General features: G+C 35.3%; 1 non-coding gene across 1 annotated transcript; it reads right to left on the bottom strand.

Annotated features, from left to right (window-relative positions):
* Positions 1 to 1,749: 1,749 nt before the first annotated feature.
* LOC131232056 (small nucleolar RNA R71) lies at positions 1,750 to 1,856 on the bottom strand. Its single transcript, XR_009164661.1, has one exon. It is a non-coding gene; the product is annotated as a small nucleolar RNA R71 (small nucleolar RNA).
* Positions 1,857 to 10,791: the final 8,935 nt, after the last annotated feature.

Here is a 10,791-nt window from a genome sequence, read left to right on the forward strand (position 1 = left end):
ATTTGGTGTTGGAGTCGCTTGTGAGGGAATGTTGGCATTTGCAAAATAGGCATTGAAGTCGCTTGTGAGGGAGTGCTAGATTATAAGGAGCATGCATCATTTCATCATAACATTAATATATTTACCAACTATATTAGGAAATCATTTATTTTCTATGCCATCATTACTTATACTTGTTTGTGTTGGTAACGTGTATAACTTGCTTAGTAGCTGTGCGTTAAAGGTAACATGCTTAGTTGTATTATATGAATATGTATCTGTTGTGAATCTACTAATCACTAAAATGTCCTAAGTAACAATCTTGAGGATATTTCTTCACTATGTTGGCGTTTAACGCCTAATATTTGACATACGCAGGTAACTCAAGAATAGGACCAATCGGTGATGTGCTCGGGGTGCATAGAAGATCTCTAGCTTCTTCTTGATTGGTAGTCGTTTTTCTATTCCTATTGTAATTATTGTGATTTGTATAATTCTTACATGGGTAGTCACCACTTTTGGGTGTTAGCCCTATATTTTTAGATTTTGCTATATGTACCTTGCTTTGGTTTTGGTAGGTTGAAAAGCGTTACTCTGATATTGTGTGTGAAATTAATGTAAATTTGAATGAGGAGACATGTGTATTTTATTAAGTTAATAGGCGGGATTAGAGTCCATGTACTCGGGTGCCAATTTTTAGGGTGTTATAAGTCCTTAGTGTTTTTTCATTACTGTTTACTTTTCCATTCACATCGCTGGATTAAAATCCAACCAAGCAAGTTAGATTTAGATTAACAGTAGACCATGTTCCCTATTCTTTGTGGATTCGATATCGGTCTCACTGAGTTATTACTACAGCGTAACCTTGTACTTAGGGTTGTGAACAAGTTTTTGGCACCGTTGCAGGGGATTGGCGCAAACACATTTAGGTTTAGGTTTTCTTTCTAGGTTATATTTTTTTTTGTTTGGTTCCCTAAAAACTTTTCAAGCTAAGAACTTAGGATATTTCAATTTCTAGAATTTTGCTGTTTTAGTGTTTGTCTTATTTTCCTATCATTAATATTGTCGTGTGTTTCTTATTGTAGGATTTTTAATTTAGTCCCTCTCATTCGGTAATACCCATCCTCTCTTAATTATGCTTTCATAATTGTTGTAAGATTTAGGAATTAGAAGTAGAATTTGGAGTGGTTCATGCCCAAGTGGGTAAGGTACCATACACTAAGACTTTTAAACTAAGGAGGTTTAGTTGACGGGCTTGAAATCCATCAACGAGTTAGAAAACACCTAAATTCTCCTGAAGCATCATTTGCAATGATGACTGAAGATGAACAATATTTTGATGAGAATCCTGTGCATCACACACCACCAGTTAGGACAGTGCATGATGAGAATGAAGTACATCAAGTTCCACCGATTTGAACTTTACGAGATTATTTATAACTAGTGAGAACAAGTATACCTTCATTCATGATTTTTCCAATCAATACAGCAAATGTGGACTTCAAACTTGTTACGATCCAATTACTTCATAAATTCCATGGGCTTGATTCAGAAAGTCCATATTTACACTTAAAAGAATTTGAAGAGATAGTTGCAACTTTACACTTTAACAATGTTACTGTTGATATTATCTGACTAAAATTATTCCCATTCTTATTAAAGGAGAAGGCCAAATCATGACTTCACTCCTTAAGGCCAAGATCCATTGGCACTTAGGATGAGATGAACCGGGAGTTCCTTAAAAAGTTCTTCCTGACTTATAAAACCAACACTCTCAGACGAGACATAATGAATTTCTCTCAAAAAAGGGATGAAACTTTTTTTAAGTGTTGGGAACAGTTCAAGAAATTACTTCTCACTTGCCCACACCATGGCTACAAAATTTAGCGAAAAATTAACTTTTTCTATGAAGGATTGAATCCAAATATGTGCCAATTCATAGAGATGATGTGCAATGACGAATTTATGAGCAAGGAACCAGAAGATGCTCGGGATTACTTCAACATGCTAACCGAAAATGCCTAATCATGGGATACATCTAACCAAGCTAATAATTCGAAGGTAGTGCTAAGAGAGCGGGAAGCACATATGCTTAAAGATGAGGAGGATGTAAGTGTACGGTTGGTGGATCTCATAAGGAAAATTGAGGCCTTAGAATCAAGGAAATAAGGGATCCGACACAAAGCGGCTGTTGAGATTGTATGTGGTATTTGTAACAGAGATATACATCTAACAAAAGATTGTCCTGTAATCCCTACATTCTAAGTGGTGTTGCATGCTCAAGTAAATGCTACAAATGCTTACCAACGCCCCTTCAATGCACCGAATTCTAACACGTACACTCCTGATTAGCGAATTCATCCAAATTTCAGTTGGAGGAACATACCAACTATGAATGTAACTGATAATCCTCAAGGGCCACCTAGTGGACCTTCATCCATAAGAACTCTCGATGATACATTAAATGCATTCTTGCAAGGGCAACTGCAGGCTGTAAGTGCTATGGTCGCATGTCCTTTGGTTGTCAAATTCTGTTGTGCCAAAACCTCTATATGTGTCTTATGTAGTTTGTTGTTATATGAATGTTCAAGACACTGCATCAATGCCTCAAGTCAAGTATGGTGATCTACTTCAAGAAATGTAAGGTCATGTACTTGGTCCTCTTCTGTAAGCTTCAATATTCAGAACTACATCGATAAGAAGAGTGCTTGTTCAAGTCTAAAGAAGATATTCAACTCAAAATGAAGTACAACCTAAGAAGAAAAATCCAAGCTTTAGCAGATCTCAAGATCTAGCTACATCAAGTAAAGATCTCAAGCTTCATAAGGTTTAAAGGTCAACCATCTTCTGATTGAATGAAGTTTCAATGTTCATACTTCATATCCCAGGTATGATACACCTTAGTTTGACCTTAGGGTAGGCCATTTTGTATACATAATTCAAGTTGAATCTTTTTATATAATTTTGGTCTTTTCTAAGACTAGTCCTGGACCTTGTTCGACTAGTCCTAGCATTGGTTCGACCAGTCTAAGAAATTCCACGACCAGTCTTAAGTTGTTATAATTTTTTAGAATTTTTTGGTTATGCTACGACTTGTCTTGAGACCTGGTCGACCGGTTGTGTGAACAGTGCATGACTCGTCCCACGACCAGTCCTACTTCTACGACTCGAACTACAGCAACCAATCTTGGTTTCCTACGACCAGTCTTGGGTTTGCAACGACCAGTCGTGGACATCCTAAGACTAGTTGTAGAATGGTTTTTTCAGATAGCGCTCAAAATTTCAAAATGCCATTGGTTCTACGACCAGTCGAAGTGTTTTTAAGACTAGTCATAGACGACGTTTTTGCATCTATAAATAGAGCACTAATTTCAGAGATTGATAACTCAATTAAAGAAAATTCAAGGCTTCACTCTGAGATAAGTTTGTGTTCAATTTAAGCTACTTTGTGCATATTTAATATTCTCTTTTTGTTAGCTTATGCATTTGATTTTATTTCTACATTCCAATCTGATTTGAAAGAGGAATTTCTATATTTCGTCTTCTTGGAATCAAAATTAAATAAAGCTAGACCCAACTGGTTTAATTTAAAATCAATTAGAACCTAAAACCATTTTAAAGTGAGTATTGGACATTGAACTTCTATATTCAAACTTCTACTCTGATTGGTTCTCCGGGCTGCTTCAAAGAAAGGGAGAAATCCAGGTATTTTACATTATTGTAATTTACATTCTTTTTGGTTTCTTTTGGGATTCGCCAGAAAAATCTCATTGTACTGGTTATCTGAGGAAAGCCAGAAAACTCAGAAAGAGGGATTTTTGAATTGTGTAAGCCCATTTAAAAGACACAATTGTGAAGGTTTTAGGTGAACCCATGAAACCTATTTTGATAGTGAACGCTGATATCCCCTGTGTGAGGATATTCGGAGTGGAGTAGCTGTTGTTTAATAGTTGGTGTACACACAGGTGAACCACTATAATTTCTTGTGTTGTGTGATTTAAATGTTTGTTTAATTTCTATATCTTTTATCATTCAGATTTGAGGGATGTATGTGTGGATGTGAATGTTGTAATATTTACATTTCAAGCATTGTGGGAATGTTGTAACAGTTTAGAATTTATTTCTTGCTATTTCTTTTATTTCCTTTTCAGTTTGAGTTTTTGATATAAAGAACGTTTTAGAAATAAGGTTGTCCTGCCATAAACCCTTGGATTTTATGGTGTAAGGTTGTCCTTAGAACAACATTTATATCAACGTCTCAATACTTGATTATTAAGGCTGCATTTTGTTTCAGCATTGTGAATTGATTTCCTTTAGTTGGCTATCATACTCTTTTACTCCACTGTTATTATTTTAACTTGGCATAGTCCTATTCACCTCCCCTCTCGGACATATAGCTAGGCCGTTTCAAGTGGTATCAATGCCTAATAGCTCGTTTTTAATTCTTTATTCTTGGATTCATTTCCTAAGCTAATGATCTAAGCTATATATAAGATGTCAAATTTTGATAGCCTTTCAGTCACTAGGCCTCCACCATTTGATGGCTCCAATTATGCCTATTGGAAAGCCAAGATGAGGATTTTCCTCAAATCAATGGATGAGAGTGTATAGCAAGCCACAGTGACTAAATGGATCCCACCTACCACTGAAGTGACTAGTATTGATGGTTCAAAATCGATGAGAGTAACACCGTATTTCTCATGGACCACTCTTCTGAAAAATGAGAGTAGTGCCAATGCAAAAGCACTAAATGCAATCACTTGCGCACTATCACTGGATGAGTTCAAAAGAATTATATCCTGTGATACTGTAAAGTAAGCTTGGGATATTTTAGAAATGACACATGAGGGTACATCAATTGGTAAGAAATCTAAAGTCCAACTCCTCACAACTAAATTTGAGGAAATTCATATGGAAGAAAATGAAATGTTTATGGACTTTTATATAAGATTGAATGACATTATAAACTTTATGTGAGGTCTTGGTGATAAAATCCCAGAAAGTAAAGTGTGTGCAAAGATACTAAGCTCACTTCCTGAACGGTTCAACTCTAAGGTAACCGCGATCCAGGAACTTCGTGATACGGACAATATGAGGGTAGAGGAACTAGTTGGTTCTTTACAAACCTATGAGTTAAACTTTAAAGCCCCTAAATGTAAATCTATCGCTCTTAAATCTTCAAAAAATATTTCTCAAGAAAATTCTGATTTAGAAAATTTTGAAGACGATATGACTCTTTTAGCGAAAAAGTTTTACAAGATTTTCAAAAGTAAGAAGAGGGTTGATTTTCAAAAATCAAATGATAAGAAAAGATCTAAACCTAAATTTAAAACTTGGAAATCTTTGAAAGATAGTCAATGTTACAACTGCCAAGAATATGGGCATTTAGCAAACAAATGTCCTAAAAGGGACAAATCTAAAAAGAAAGAAATGTTGGCTACTTAGGATGAATCTTTTGGCACTGAAGCCTCTTCTGAATCAGAAGATTCTGAAACTGAGTTGAGCAATGAAGTTAAAGTCCTTATGACTCTGGCCAAGTTCACTTTTTCAGATCATGATGATTTAACTAGTAAAGAAAATCTGAATAGTGATCATGAAAATGAAGAAGATCTACAAGATGCTTATAATGCCCTATACAAGGAAAGTTGTAAAATTGCCGTAAAACTAAAACTTCAAAAAGAAAAGTTTTTAAAACTTAAAGAAAATTTTGAGTCTCTTGTTTTAGAAAAATCCCATATTTCAAATTGTTTTGAAAAGACTAAAAGTGATTTAGAATTTAAAACCTCCTTGATTGAAAAACTTAAATATAAAAATGATAAACTTAAGCTTGAAAACTCTTCACTTTTGAGTTTAAAGGATACATGGAGGTATGCCCAAGGAGATCCAATGTTTGAAAAACTTCTATCCGGATCTAGAAAATGTGGCGACAGATTCGGGTTGGGCTATGATAAGAATATACCTTCTACACAGAAGAATACTCCTCCTAAGTTTGTGAAAGGACAAACCTCTAAATCACAAGGGAAAAGTATTAATCAAAGTTTCTCTAAAAATGCTAAAACTTTTCAAAAACCTAAAAGCAATTATGTCAACTATAAAACTCAAAACCAAAACCCTTTAGCTGAAAAAATAGTTGATTTGCTTAAGGAGCTCTTAAAATCTAACTCAGTAGGTTATTCTTACAACAACAGATAGAAAAAGACCAACTATACTCTTAAACCCAAAACAGTTATGAAATAAGTTCCTAAGGTTACTTGCTTGGTTGCCCACACTGCTTTCAAAGCTACAAGCCATTCAAAGGGTACCTTGATAGTGGGTGCTCCAGGTATATGACAGGCGACAAGACTTTATTCACCGATCTTAAAGATATGACTGATGGGTCAGTCACATTTGGTGATGGTAGCAATTGCAAGATTATTAGCCAAGGTATGGTTCAACTCTATAACCTCCCCTTATTTAAGAATGTTTTATATGTTGAGGGGCTAAAACACAACCTGTTAAGCATATCTCAAATATGTGATAACAATCATAGCGTGAAATTTTCTAATAAAGGTTGTGAAATCTTAAACAAAAATGGTTCTGTAATATTAACTAGTCACAGGACTTCTGAAAACTACTATATTGTAAGCGATGGTAGCTCATCTAATCAATCGTGCTACATAGTCCATATCGATGAAACATAATTATGACATAAACGCCTTGGACATGTACACTACCGTAATTTATACAGATTGAGCAAGAGAGAACTAATAAGAGGTCTACCTAAATTATAAAAATTAGACAAAATATGTGGTGAATGCCAGTATGGCAAGCAAACAAGGAGCTCTCACAAAAAGGTGAACTCCAATGCTACATCTAGACCACTCGAGCTTCTCCATATGAACCTTATAGGACCTACCAGGATGGAGAGTCAAGGTGGCAAAAAATACATACTGGTAATCATGGATGATTTTACCAGATTCACTTGGGTAGCCTTTTTAAGGGATAAATCAGAAACCCTTGATGAAGTAAAAATGATTCTCAAACGGATCCAAACTGAAAAAGGTTCTTAAGTTTGTAAGATCCATAGTGATCATGGATCTGAGTTCGAGAATAGTAGTTTTGAGAAATTCTGTAGCGATCAGGGAATATCGCATGAATTCTCTATGCCCAAAACACCACAACAAAATGGAATTGTGGAGAGGAAAAATAGAGTGCTTCAAGAAACGGGAAATGTAATGTTGAACAGTATGAAGCTCCTTAGAAATCTTTGGACTGAAGCCGTAAATACTACGTGCTATATTATCAACCAAGTTTATACATGTAAATCTAATAATAAAACTGCTTATGAACTTTGGTTTGATAAGAAGCCTACTGTCAAATACTTTTGAGTTTTTGGCAGCAAGTGCTATATTTTGCGTGACCGTGAAAATCTGGGAAAGTTTGACAAAAAAAGTGATGATGGGATCTTTTTAGGATATTCTTTAAACGGTCTTGCATATCGTGTTCTGAACAACAGGACCGGTGTGATTCAAGAGTCCATTAATGTGGCCATTGATGATCACTTGAGTATACCTGCCCCTAGTTCAGATAATGATGAAGTTCTTTTGATTGACAAACCAGATACTTCATCAAGTCAAAATAATTCTGAATTAAGGACTGTCGAAGATCATCCAACCACTCAAATTGTTGAAAACCCTCTCACTAGTGTGCGCACTCATAGATAATTAGAAGACATATGTAACTACGTGTGTTTTACATCCCAGATTGAACCAGTAAACATAAAAGAAGCTCTTTCTGACAAAAAATGGATAGTAGCTATGTAGGAAGAACTTAATCAGTTTGTTTGAAATGATGTTTGATACCTTGTTCCTAGACCTATAGATAAACATATTATTGGAACAAAGTGGATTTCCAAAAATAAGTCTGATGAAATTGGGAATATTATTTGAAATAAGGCAAGACTGGCTGTACAAGGTTACACTCAAATAGAAGGGATTGATTATGATGAAACCTTTGTCCTAGTTGCTCGCCTTGAATTAATCAGACTTTTTATATCCATTACATGCTTTAGAAAGTTTAAAATTTATCAAATGGATGTAAAGAGTGCCTTTTTGAATGGCGATTTACATGAAGAAGTATATGTTGAACAACCTATAGGGTTTGAAGACCCTAAGTTTACTGATTATGTATATCATCTTTAAAAAGCTCTATATGGTTTAAAACAAGCTCCTAGAGCATGATAAGAAAAATTGACTAAGTTTTTACTAAGTCATAATTTTCAAATGGGTAGTGTCGATAAGACGCTCTTTGTTAAGAAACATAACGATGATATCTTAATGGTTCAGATCTATGTTGATGATATTATTTATGGATCAACATGTACTAACATGACTGTTGAGTTTGCAGATTTAATGAAATCTAAGTTCGAAATGAGCATGGTTGGGGAATTAAATTATTTCCTAAGGTTGCAAGTAAAACAACAACTTGATGGTATTTTTATTTCTTAAACCAAGTATGCCTTGAACTTGATTAAAAAGTTCGGATTTGAGAATGGTAAGAATTTTGATACTCCTATGAGTACAACTCTAAGACTCTCAAAGGACTCTACAAGTAAAGATGTGGATCCTAAATTGTATAGAAGTATGATTGGTAGTTTACTTTATTTAACTACTAGTAGACCTGATATTGCTTTAAGTGTTGGTATTTGCGCTAGATATCAGTCTAACCCTAAAGAGTCATATCTAACTGCGGTTAAGCGGATTATTCGATATGTCGCAAGTTCTGTAAATTTGGGTCTTTTGTATCCATATGATACTAGTGTTCAGTTGGCAGGGTACACTAATGCTGATTAGGCTAGGAATACCGATGATAGGAAATCAACCAGTGGTGGTTGTTTTTATATTGGAAATTGTTTAGTCTCTTGGTTTAGCAAGAAGCAAAGTTTCGTATCACTCTTAATTGCTGAGTCTGAATACATTGCAGCTGAAAATACATGTACTCAGCTTGTTTGGATGAAACGTATGTTAAGTGATTATGAAATAGCACAAGATTATATGGTCTTATATTGTGATAATTGCAATGCAATAAATATTTCTAAAAATCCAATCCAGCATTCACGTACTAAGCACATTGACATTAGGTATCATTACATTCATGAATTAGTGGAAGATAAAATAATATCTTTGGAATACATTCCGACCGAGACTCAACTTGCTGACATTTTCACTAAACCGCTCGACAAAAGCAGGTTTAGTAAATTAAAATTTGATCTTGGTATGTGCAATTTAAATTGAATATTCTTGCATACTTGTATCATAGTGTGTGTATATATATATTTGATAATTTAATGGCTTAAATTTTAAATTTTTATGAAAAATGCTTATTTTTGTTGGTACACGACTAGTCGTGTGTGTACTCGACCGGTCGTGTCACACCAGTCGAGCACATCCACGACCCATCGTAAAACTCTGTGGATCTTTTAATATTTGAGGAAAACCTTTTCTTCTTCATTTCCACTTTTCTCTCCAACAAGCCGACGCCCGACCAGTCGTACCCACCTTCATTGTTCTTCAAGGTTAGTGGGTTTTATACATTTTTCTTGTAGATTCTAGTTAATATTACTTCATTTTCACTCTTGGAGTAATCTATTTGATCTTTAATTTTGGGGTTTTCTTTTGAAAAATCCGATCTATCAAAACCCTACTTCAAATCTTTTGTATCTATTTGTTTCTTCGAGTCTTGTATTGCAAATGGATGCTAGGGGGAAAAAGAAAACTTCTCGTGGTCCATCATCTTCTAGATCAACTTCTATCACTCAACGCCATCTTCGGTCACCCGAAAATGATCCCTCCGTTGTACAGGATTTGTGTATGTGCAAAGTCATTGTTGAACGTCCTGTTGATCTTAACCATATTGCTCACTTTGGTATCCTACCTCTACTCCAATCTGTAGGATGGGATAACATCTTACATTGGGGTGGGCCTGCATACCAATCTATTGCTCAATCCATGTTTGCATGCATTTCTTATTTTTCTAGTGAGAATTTATCATTTAAAATTAATGCTAGAGAAGGTCCATTTGATGTAGATCGTTATCTAATTGCTGGCCTTATGGACATTCCTGTTAATGATGAGGGTATTCCCATTCATACTTTAGCTGAAAAACCCTCAGAATTAGAAAAGCGCATGCTCACTAGAGAACTTGTAATATGGATGTGCAATGGACTTATAAAGGGAATGCACTCCCCTCAAAGTATTTGTTACCTAGATACAGGGTTCTTCACAGAATCTTTATTTTAAATATGTACCCGCGTTCTAGTAACAAAACAGAACTAATTGCTTTTATGGTTCATGTTTTGCATTCTGTCATCTCTGGTGTAAACATCTATCTGCCTTCTTTAATCTCTCATTCCATCATTCAGTTTCGTCTCCATCCAGGTCATAGTAATATTCCATTTACCTATCTTATGATTGTTTTAGCCACTCACATGCTCGTAGTTATGCCTGTTGGAGAGGCACCTATCCATCATCTTATATTCAACAATACAAATATTAACAAGATGAAATTGGAATTGGCTCCTGGCCAAGTGGATGTTGGTGGTAGTGGTGCTGAAGCAGGGAATGAAGCAGAAGCTGGGAATCTTCCTCCTGACGATGTTGATATGGATGATATTTTTGATGAACTGGGATCAGACTCTGGAAATGATCCGAATTTTCAGCCTTCTGATGTTGATGAGAGGTTGAATTCTCTTAAGGAAGAGATAGCTCAATTATGTGTAACACAATCATCTCAATTTGCTTATCTGCGCAAGTATATGAGGCGCGTTACTAAGGG

The sequence above is a fragment of the Magnolia sinica genome, chromosome 17 (assembly GCF_029962835.1).
Source record: "Magnolia sinica isolate HGM2019 chromosome 17, MsV1, whole genome shotgun sequence".
In the NCBI taxonomy this organism is placed as follows: domain Eukaryota; kingdom Viridiplantae; phylum Streptophyta; class Magnoliopsida; order Magnoliales; family Magnoliaceae; genus Magnolia; species Magnolia sinica.